This window comes from Saccopteryx bilineata, chromosome 1 (assembly GCF_036850765.1).
Source record: "Saccopteryx bilineata isolate mSacBil1 chromosome 1, mSacBil1_pri_phased_curated, whole genome shotgun sequence".
NCBI classification, from domain to species: Eukaryota; Metazoa; Chordata; class Mammalia; order Chiroptera; family Emballonuridae; genus Saccopteryx; species Saccopteryx bilineata.
In genome coordinates, this window is record NC_089490.1 from 145,182,741 (window position 1) to 145,193,140 (window position 10,400).

A 10,400-nucleotide genomic window follows, 5' to 3' on the forward strand; every position below is an offset into this window, starting at 1 on the left:
GCCTGGGGGACCCCTGTGCCAGGGGAAACTCATCCAGCCTTCCCCCAGGACAAATGACACAATTCCCTTGAGGGTTCCTAGAGGCTGGGCACTGTGCTTTACATTATTTCATTTAAATTCTGCAACAAACACATCTGGTTTGGGTTCACTTTGCCAGATGAGAAGCCGAGACTCAGAGAGGTCAAGGAGCTTGCCCCAGGCCACAGAGCAGGGAAGCAGCAAGACTGAGCTGGAACCCTGGGTGCTCTGAGCACTTGACTAACTAGCTAACCGCTGGAAAGGAAAGTCTTGGGTACAGCTGTCTGCCAGTCAGCCCATGCTAGCTCCATATGTGCCCACCATCTGGGCTTGGATTCTTGGCTGACTATCACTCCCAGTGGACTGCCCGACACCAGGCAAAATGTTTGAGTCCAAAAACCCTCCCTGAACTTCTTATGGCCACAGCGGCTTTCAGTCCAGGGGCCGTTAGAGGTGAACGTGCCATAGGTGAGCTCATCATGTGGAGAGTGCACTTCTGGGGCCACAGGGCAGGTCTAGCAGGTGCCTAAGGCCCATCTGACCAGAAGAGGCAGCCCTTCTGGCTGCTGAATAATCATGGTCCCTCTCCCAGGTACTAGGTCCAGCCTCAGCAGGGGATAGGCAGACAGTTTATGTCCCTTCACCCCAAATAATGCAGCCCATCCCCAGCTCCTGAGCACCTAAGGGCAGTGGGACAATGCTTGATTGGTCAGAGGTAGAGTTCCAGCTCTACACCTTCATGGCCCTACCTTGCCCCTGGAGTTATTTTAGTTTGAGAACCCTGCCTGAGATCCAATTTAAGAGTGGGGTTTTCAAGGGGAAGGAAGAGGAGAAAAACAACGCTGCTCCTTGAGGAGAAGCCCCGAGCGCTGTGACTCCTTCCTTTGAACCAGCCTGGTGAGAGAGAAGCCGCCATGACCATTTTTAGGATGATCAATGCTAGGCTTCCAGGGTGAGTTGCTAAGGGGTATGCACAAGGGAGGGAAGGATTTGAACCCAGATTTCTCTGACTCCCAGATGTGCTCTTAGCCCCCAGCCCTATTCAGGGAACCAGGATCATTTATTTCTCACAATCAGGAAATTTTCAGATGAGGCAACCTGAGGGCCCCTCTTTCCCTTGACCCCTATCTTCCACTCTTTGCCCCCAGAGGTAAGCCACCCACCACTGGCCCCTGTTAAAGAGCAGCAGAAATGGTGAGCAAGGAGCCCAGCTAAGCAGCCTGAAGGATGCTGGGTAGTAAGTGTTTCCCCTGTATCTCCCTTCCTGGGATCCAAGAGCTGTCTGAATCAGCAGGGGGCAAGATGGATGTTACAGTAATATAATTTTATAGTAACTAAATATATAGAAATATAGAAAATATATAGAAATAAATTAGAATATAATACTATTAAAAGACATTAAGGCAAGTGAATAAGGCTACACCCTCTGGATGAGAACTAATCTAGTGTGTACAGATATGACAGGCAGACTCTAGGCCTTTTGCCTAGTCCAGTTAGTGTGTGTGTGAAGTAATATATAGATAAAAAGTGGCTTGATGTGACAACTCTGTAGATTAACATAAAAAAGGGCTCTCTGCTAGAAACTCCCAAAAAAGTGGTTTGATGTGATAATCCCATAGATTAACACCTGTTAGAAGGTGTATGCCAGAAAAAGGTACTAAAGCCAAGGGGTCCCCCCTGCTGTGGTAGTCACCTAGACTCCAACGTTGACGTGGACTGTCTCCTCCACTCTGACCAAGGACAGCCGAGAGGAGCACGCTGACAGGGCCCCATTAAGCTGTACCCAGGCACATCATAAGGATTTGTGAGTAATAAATTGCCTGTATGATTCTTGCAACTAACTTTTGTGTTGGTCGTGTCTTTTCTCGGGTGGCAATTGGTCTCAGTACCAATAAGTAGAATCCCCATAGCCACCTCAAGAGTAGTCTCAAAGAGGCTGACAGCCCTGCCATTAAGCAGGAGTGTCCCACTGCACGGGGAAGTCGAATCAGGGATGCCTAAGCGACATAGAGCTTGGGCTCTACTGGGACAATGGATGAGAAACAAATCCTGGATGGGGCTGATAAAGGACTTGAACTTGGCTATCTCCTAGCAGTATGAGGTGGAAAAGAGCCTCCTCACCCTGGGCCTCCACTGTCCCATCTGTGAAATGGGAGGACTGAAGTCCTACAACACAGGGTTGCTGAGGAGTTCAGTCTGGTCATGTGGGCAAGCCTAGCCAAACACTCAGTACAAGATAAGCACTCAGGAAAGGGCTCTGGTTCACATCATCACCCAGGGCCCTTTAACAAAGCTCCAAGGAGACTGATCTGTGGTGGAGGAGTGGATCAAGTGCCAACCTGGAATACTGAGATCCTTGGTTCAAGGCCCCAGGCTTGCCCCGTCAGGGCACATGCTAGAAGCAACTATCTACATGCAAGAAGCAACCTCAAATTGATGCTTCCCACTGCCCCTTCACTGCCTCTCTTTCTTCCCCTCTCTCTAAAATCAATCAATAAATTGTTTTTAAAAAAGCTCTAAGGAGGAAGACAGAGCTGCTAGGTTCTGCCTCTGAGCTGTAGAGTACAAAAGAAAAGAGGCTTCTGTCTGGACTTGGTTGTGCCCACTCTTTGGGCTTGGGGAAGGCCAGGGAGGTGCTGCACAACTCTGCTGGCTGGCACAGAAGCCGGCAGAACCCTGCAGCTACCTTTCCCAGCAAGCCAGGTCACTAAGGACAGAAGGGCAGAGGCAGATGGGGAGCTATCCACTGGCCCTGTGAATCGGTGGCTGGTCTCAGTGCTTCCCTGCTGGTAATTCAGGCAGCTGGGGGAGTTTGCCCAACTGGAAAGTTAAGAGGCTGCTGTCTGCCATGCACAGGGAAAAGACATTGTCCTCCAGCCTCTGCCTTCCCCAAACTCCTTCCTGCCAGCATTAGAGAGGCTGCATCCCAGATCCAAACTCTGACCCAGCTGGAGTCCTCAAGTCACTAGAGCCAACCATCACACATCCAGCTGGTATCAGACACACCTCAATATTAACCCTGGCCTGTCTCTTAATTCATGAACATGGCCCTGGCTGGTTGGCTCAGTGGTAGAATGTTCGCCCAGCATGTAGATGTCCAGGGTTCGATTCCTGGTCAGGGCACACAGGAGAAGCGCCCATCTGCTTCTCCAACCCTCCCCGCCTCGTGTCTCTCTCTCTTTTCCACTCTTGCAGCCACAGCTCGACTGGAGAGAGTTGGCCCTGGGCGTTGAGGATAGCTCCATGGCCTCCGCCTCAGGTGATAAGAAGAGCTCGGTTGCAGAGCAGCAGAACAAAGCCCCAGATGGGCAGAGCATCGCCCCCTAGTGGGCTTGCCAGGTGGATCCTGGTCTGGGCACATGCGGGAGTCTATCTCTCTGCCTCCCCTCCTCTCATTGAATTAGAAAAAAAAAATTCATGAACATATTACTGGCCTCAGTTTCTCCATCTGTCACCTAGGTGTGATGAGAACAGTTAATTCATAGGGTCATTGTAAAAATGCCATTAGATCATCTCAGCACTCAAGGAGCACTGAGAAATAGAAGCTATTATTATTATTCATTCAACAAATACCTGTGCTGGGTGGGGATGAAGAGGTAAGGAGATAGGCACAACCCTTCAGCACTTGGGAGGAAGCACTGAGGGGAATGTGATTCTGCATTAGCACCATTTGGAGCTGGTTAAATTCAGGTCCTAGGCCCCACTATCTAGAGCAGGGGTCCCCAAACTACGGCCAGCGAGCCGCATGCGGCCCCCTGAGGCCATTTATCCGGCCCCCACCGCACTTCCGGAAGGGTCACCTCTTTCATTGGTGGTCGGTGAGAGGAGCATAGTTCCCACTGAAATACTGGTCAGTTTGTTGATTTAAATTTACTTGTTCTTTATTTTAAATATTGTATTTGTTCTCATTTTGTTTTTTTACTTTAAAATAAGATATGTACAGTGTGCATAGGGATTTGTTCATAGTTTTTTTAAAATTATTTTTATTTATTTATTTTTATTTTATTTTTTTACAGAGACAGAGAGAGAGTCAGAGTGAGGGATAGACAGGGACAGACAGACAGAAACGGAGCGACACCTTAGTTGTTCATTGATTGCTTTCTCATATGTGCCTTGACCACAGGCCTTCAGCATACCGAGTAACCCCTTGCTTGAGCCAGCGACCTTGGGTCCAAGCTGGTGAATTTTTGCTCAAACCAGATGAGCCCACACTCAAGCTGGCGACCTCAGGGTCTCGAACCTGGGTTCTCCGCATCCCAGTCTGACGCTCTATCCACTGTGCCACCTCCTGGTCAGGCTCATAGTTTTTTTTATAGTCTGGCCCTCCAACGGTCTGAGGGACAGTGAACTGGCCCCCTGTATAAAAAGTTTGGGGACCCCTGATCTAGAGTCTGGGATGGCCCTGGAGTCTGCTGTCTGAGCTACTCCCAGCCCTGGATGATTCTGAGTCAGGTGGTCCTGGGGTACTTTCTGAGAGACCCTTGCCTGGGTTTTCTCAGCCCTGGGAGAGCTGGCCCTTTTTGGCCCCTTCCACCAGAAAAGGGTTTTAAAAGTTCCATACTCTCTAGTGCTTTCTCCTCCTTAAGATACAAGGCCTCCGGGTCTCACTCCTTCCATTCAGGGTCAGGAGAAGGAAGCAACATGAGGGCTGAAAGGCTGAGCTCAAAGGTGGGGGGAATATACAAACCAGTTAAACCAACTTCTCTGTTGGAGATCTCCTTAGCACTGTCCTTGTCAATCTCCCGAAGGGGCAATACAAAATGCTAAATTTCTCATAATTATTTGACCAGGGAACCCTTTTTTTCTTTTTTCCACTTGTAGATGACCAGATTAAGCAGAGTTCTTTAGGGTATTCCCTAGAGAGAAATAAATAAAAAATCTCTATATAGCACGAGGCATTCCCCATTCCTTTGAACATGAGAACCATTTCTTTTTCTTTTTTTCTGAAGTGAGAAATGGGTAGGCAGAGAGACAGACTCCCGCTTGTGGCTGACCGGGATCCACCCAGCAAGCCCACTAGGGGGTGATGCCCTGCCCATCGGGGGCATTGCTCAATTGCAACTGGAGCCATTCTAGCGCCTGATGCAGAGGCCATGGAGCCATCCCCAGCGCCCGGGCCAATGGAGCCTTGGCTGTGGGAGGGGAAGAGAGAGAGAGAGAGAGAAAGGAGAGGGAAGGGTGGAAAAGCAGATGGGCGCTTCTCCTGTGTGCCCTGGCCGGGAATTGAACCTGGGACTTCCACATGCCGGGCCAACGCTCTACCACTGAGCCAACCGGCCAGGGCCTATCTTTTCTATTAAGTGAGAGGAGGGGAGATAGGCAGACTCCCTCATGCACCCCAACCGGGATCCACCCAACAACCCCCATCTGGGGCTGATGCTCAAATCAACTGAGCTATCCTCAGCGCCTGAGGCGGATGCTCAGACCAACCAAGCTATCCTCAGCACCTAGGGCCAACTCTTGAACCAATTGAGCCACTGGCTGCAAGGGGATAAGAGAGAGAAGCGGGAGAGGGAGGGATAGAGAAGCAGATGGTCACTTCTCATGTATGCCCAGACCAAGGATTGTACCCGGGACACCTGCATAGAGGGCTGACACTCCATCCACTGAATCAACCAGCCAGGGCACATGAGAACCCTTTCTTGATGGAACAGAGTACATGAAACAAGAAATCACTAAGCAAATCTGTTCCTTGGCAATGAAACTGCCAAGAAAAGCACCAATGGCTGCACCTATCTTCAAAGCCAACAGCTATATTTTTGGAGAATGAATGAATTACTCTAAATCAGGAGCAGACAAACTTCTGCAAAGGGTCAGACAGTCGCTGTTTTTGTCTTTGTGGGAAGACAGTCTCTATTGTAATAACTCAGCTCTGTTATTGCAGTGTGAAAGTAACCACAGATGATATGTTAACAAGTGTGGCTCTGCGCCAATAAAACTTTATTTCTAGACACTGAGACTGAATTTCATATAATCTTCACATGTCATGACATATTATCTGTTGTCACAAAATATCCCTCTTTTGATTCCTGCCCCTCACCAATCATTTAAGAATATAAAAATCTTTCTAGCCCTGGTTGGTTGGCTCAGCGGTAGAGTGTCGGCCTGGCGTGCGGGGGACCCGGGTTCGATTCCCGGCCAGGGCACATAGGAGAAGCGCCCATTTGCTTCTCCACCCCCCCCCCCCCCGCCTCCTTCCTCTCTGTCTCTCTCTTCCCCTCCCGCAGCCAAGGCTCCATTGGAGCAAAGATGGCCGGGGCGCTGGGGATGGCTCCTTGGCCTCTGCCCCAGGTGCTAGAGTGGCTCTGGTTGCGGCAGAGCGATGCCCCAGAGGGGCAGAGCATCGCCCCCTGGTGGGCAGAGCGTCGCCCCTGGTGGACGTGCCGGGTGGATCCTGGTCCGGCGCATGCGGGAGTCTGTCTGACTGTCTCTCCCCGTTTCCAGCTTCAGAAAAATACAAAAAAAAAAAAAAATCTTTCTTAGCTCTCAGGCCACATAAAAACAGGTGGTGGCCATAGTTGGTGCCCCATTTTGGACACCAGATCCTATAACCAAATAGTTTAGACCTTCAATGAGGCCCTTCCAAGGAAAGAGAAAGAAAATTCACCCTCCTCATCTGTAGAATGGCTTCAGTAATTAACTTACAGAGGAATGGGGAAATTAACTATAACGATATAGGTTTCCTTTATCCTCTATACCCCATTAGTTTCTAAGACTTGTCAATAATTCCTTCAAAATAGGCCCTAAAGCTGGGCATTCCTCTCCATCTTCATCAACCATGCAAGTCTGAGCTGCCGTTTTCTCATCACTTGCCTGGACCCCTGCCACAGCCTTGTCACTGGCTCCAGGCTTCAATCTTACCTCCATAGTGAAGATCCTTTCAAAACACAAACATTATTCAAAAGGCTCCAAGGCTCTCCATCACAGAGAATAAATAAAATCTAGAGCCCTTCCCATGACCCCAAGGGCCTCATGGGATCTGGCCCCTCCAATCCCTGCATTTCCACTCTGGGTGTTCTAGCCACAATGGCTCTCATTCCTCAAATTCCCTGGGCCACCTCCAGCCTCAAGACTTGCACCAACTCTTCTCTCTATAGGCACGCTCTCCTCACCTCCACCTCCACTCTCCACCACTGGCTCCTTCTTATCATTCAGGTCTCAGCTCATTTGTCACCTTCTTAGATTCCAAGTGTCCCACTCCCAGCACTCTGGAGCACATACTGCTATTTTACTTTCTTCCTGGCCTTGGATTTCCTTGTTTATTTTCTTACTCATAGGTCCTCTTCCCTCCACAACCAGATAGGAAGCTCCCCAAAAGCAGAGGCCTACCCAGCATGTGTACCACTCCAACCCCAGCTCCTAGAACACACATGGGTGCTCAATTTTTACTGTCAAATGAGTGTCCAAAGGCTGGGAACACACTGCTAGTAGTGTCCAAATTGGCTAGAATATACTGATTGGTGAGACCTTGTGAAAAAGTTACTGCCTCCTGCCAGCAGCAGGCTTGTGCTACCAGAGGGGGGGAGGGGGAGGGGGGTCATGCCTCCTTGTCAATATCCCGAAGGGAGATTGTAAGTCTATAGGCAAGAAGGATTATGCACATTGCCCTGTGGTTGGTATCTGCAGGCCATGTCCCTGGGGTGTCTGCAGGACCCATCCCCTGTCCTCAGCCCCATACTAGGGGATATATGAAGAGGAGAGGGCAAGGACCTCAGCTCCAGAGATATCTTTCCCATGATACCCATACCCTCAGCTCACAAAGCTGTCTCCTGGAAGGCTTGGGGTTGAGTGGAGGCCCAGGGCCCAGGGCCAATTTTTCTTTCTGGCTATTCTCTTAAAACCAGAGAAGGGTCTTAGGAGAGTGACACCTTCCCACTGGCATCCTGGGATTCCTGTCACCAGCCACACAGCCTAGCAAGAGAGTCAACCTTTCAAGCTACTAGGTTCTCATCACATTTAAAATAGTAAAAATAAATGCAAATGATATAATTCTGAGGGCTGAGCAGGAAGTGGCAATCATTATAATGGCAGCAGCAGCTAACACAATTTGAGTAATTACTATGTATTTAATGCTTAACTTGTATTCTCTTATGGAATCCATAACACAGTAACATGAGATTAAAATCATTACCAATGATCACTGCCCCAGATTGGACTGAAGGAAACTGAAGCTCAGAGAAGTTAAATAACTTGCTTAAGAGCACAAAGCTAGAAAGCAGTTGACTGTTTCAAGGGCAAGCAAACCAAGCCAGTGTTCCTACCCTAGTCAAATGGCCTTCTGGACTAGAGCCCTTTAAGTATAAAAGTTATGGGAAGTGGGGGACAGTCAACAAGACTAGATAATTGTGATCATCTCTTTCTGTTCAAAATTCTCTTCCAACAGGTGGTGATCTTTCTGGCAATTCAATTATTTCTAGATCTTTACTAAAAATTAATCTCCGTCTTTCCTGACTTTCAAAGGGTACTGCACCATCTCTCAAAGAGGGCATGTGCTAGGAAAATTCCCTGCAGAAATGAGACCCACCTCCCCAGCCTGATTTTAAATTCTTGGGGAAAGCTTTGGGAGAGCCTGAAACATGACCTTTCACCTTGAATGAAGCTTGACTGATTTTCAAAGTGGCATTTTGCACACTGCCACTCAGCTCTGCTGATGCCAAGCTCCAAAGCAAGATGGAGATTAGAAAAAGTAGATTTGACCTGGCTGGCTATTTAAAAAAAAAAAATTCTTCCCCAGGCTGGCAGACCTTGTCATCTGCCAAAGCAGTGGCTCAGATTCTCCTCTAACACATGTGCGACACTTACTTCCCCTTCCTACTGACCAACATGACCTCCCCCCTCCTCCTGCCCATGTGGCTCTGGAGGCTGGTACCTCCTCAGTAACATGTGACCCAGTTGACACCAACTTGACTGACACAAAAGTATGTGTCTGGCCAAGAAAAGCAGCTTAATAAATCTTAGAAACTTCCTCAGGCACCATTTGCCAGGAAGACCCCAGTGAGCAGAATAGCTAGGAATGGTCCCAATTCCAATGACAAGCCCCCTGCCCAGGGACTACACCAGGTCTAAGACAGTGGCCACCAGAGAAGCAATTAAGTTTCTGTTCTTCCAATTCAGTCATTCAAGATCACTCCTCCCTGCCACCAGCTTTGATTTCTGCAAATCAAAATCTTCCAGGCTAAAGTCATAAGCCCACAGCTTCTCCATTAAACTTTGTCTTTCTTTTCCTCCTCTCAGGGAGAAGAGGCATATAATTAGGAGAGTCCTGCAGGATTGAAATAAAAACTAGCTTACAGTAAATCTATCAAACACATTCAGAAACAGTAGATGGGGTAAAAGTTCAAAGATGAACCATAGAGAAAGTCCTGAAAGGAATTAGGAATCTCTGAAATGTAGAAAAGGGGGGGACAATGGTTATCCCCATTTTACAGGATTAAAAACTGAGGACTCAGCTGCGGCAGGCACTGAGTCCTAGGGACTGGGAAGATTTTAAAGGGGCAAGGCACAGGTGGCCTCCCCACACTTGGGAGAACCGTAAGGACCGCGACAGCTGCCCCACCCTGTTGCAGGGTGCACAGGACGGCCCGCCCACACATTGAGGCTGGCTCCGCCCACCAACCTCGGCCCCGCCTCGCCCCTCCCTAGCTCCTATTGGCCAAACCTCCCCAGACCCGCCCCTCCACAACTCCCGATATATAAAAGCCCCCCGCCCGGGCCTGCCGACCTCCACTCGCCACAGGCCTGCGAGCACCCGCCCATTGCGGGGGCCGGGCAGCGGGGCCTAGGGCGGGTGGTATCGCCCCAGCCAGGTCCCGGCCCCCTCCCCCACGGCCCCGACAGTCGCCGCCATTTTGACCGTCCGCCCCTTACCCGGGACTATGATTACAGCAACACCCGCCACCCGGGCCTCCTTACCCTCCCCGGCCCAGACCGCCAACCCGGGCTGCCCCGGTTACCTCGGCTTCTCTCCACTTCTGTCTGCAGAAGGGCTTTCCAGAGGTCTCGGAGGCGTTGTTGGGAGGGGGACAGAACGTGCTGGGGTCCCCAGGCCGGGCCAGGGGTGAGGGTGGGGGTCGGCCGGGCGGTTGTTGTTGTTGACTCGCGTTGCCGGGTTGCTTGGTCGCCACGACTACCGTGGCTATGGCGCCTCCGTTTCCCTCACCGGGGCAACTGTTGCTACCCACCCTACTTACGTCACGAGCCGAGGCGGGGGTCCTGGGTGATTGGCGACGCTGCGGGAAGTGATTGGACAGCACTGGGCCCTGCCGCTAAATTATTGGTCCCAAGGCACGCTTTTCAACACCCTCTCGACTTCCTGGTGCTCTGATTTATCGGTAGGAATGTCCATCAAAGGAAACTGAACCCTCAAAGGCAGCGAAGCCGGT

At 50.2% G+C, this 10,400-nt stretch overlaps 1 protein-coding gene across 7 annotated transcripts in view; it reads right to left on the minus strand.

Moving 5' to 3' along the window:
• Positions 1–10,315, minus strand: part of RFX1 (regulatory factor X1) — a 35,992-nt gene extending 25,677 nt beyond the window's left edge. For 2 of the 7 annotated variants that reach the window (XM_066272029.1, XM_066272030.1), the window contains exon 1: positions 9,972–10,315. The gene's annotated coding sequence lies outside the window, so the exon portion shown is untranslated. The remainder of the gene's footprint in view (positions 1–9,971) is intronic. The other 5 variants (XM_066272032.1, XM_066272031.1, XM_066272035.1 and 2 more) reach the window with 3 other exon arrangements.
• Between the last annotated feature and the right edge of the window lie 85 nt (positions 10,316–10,400).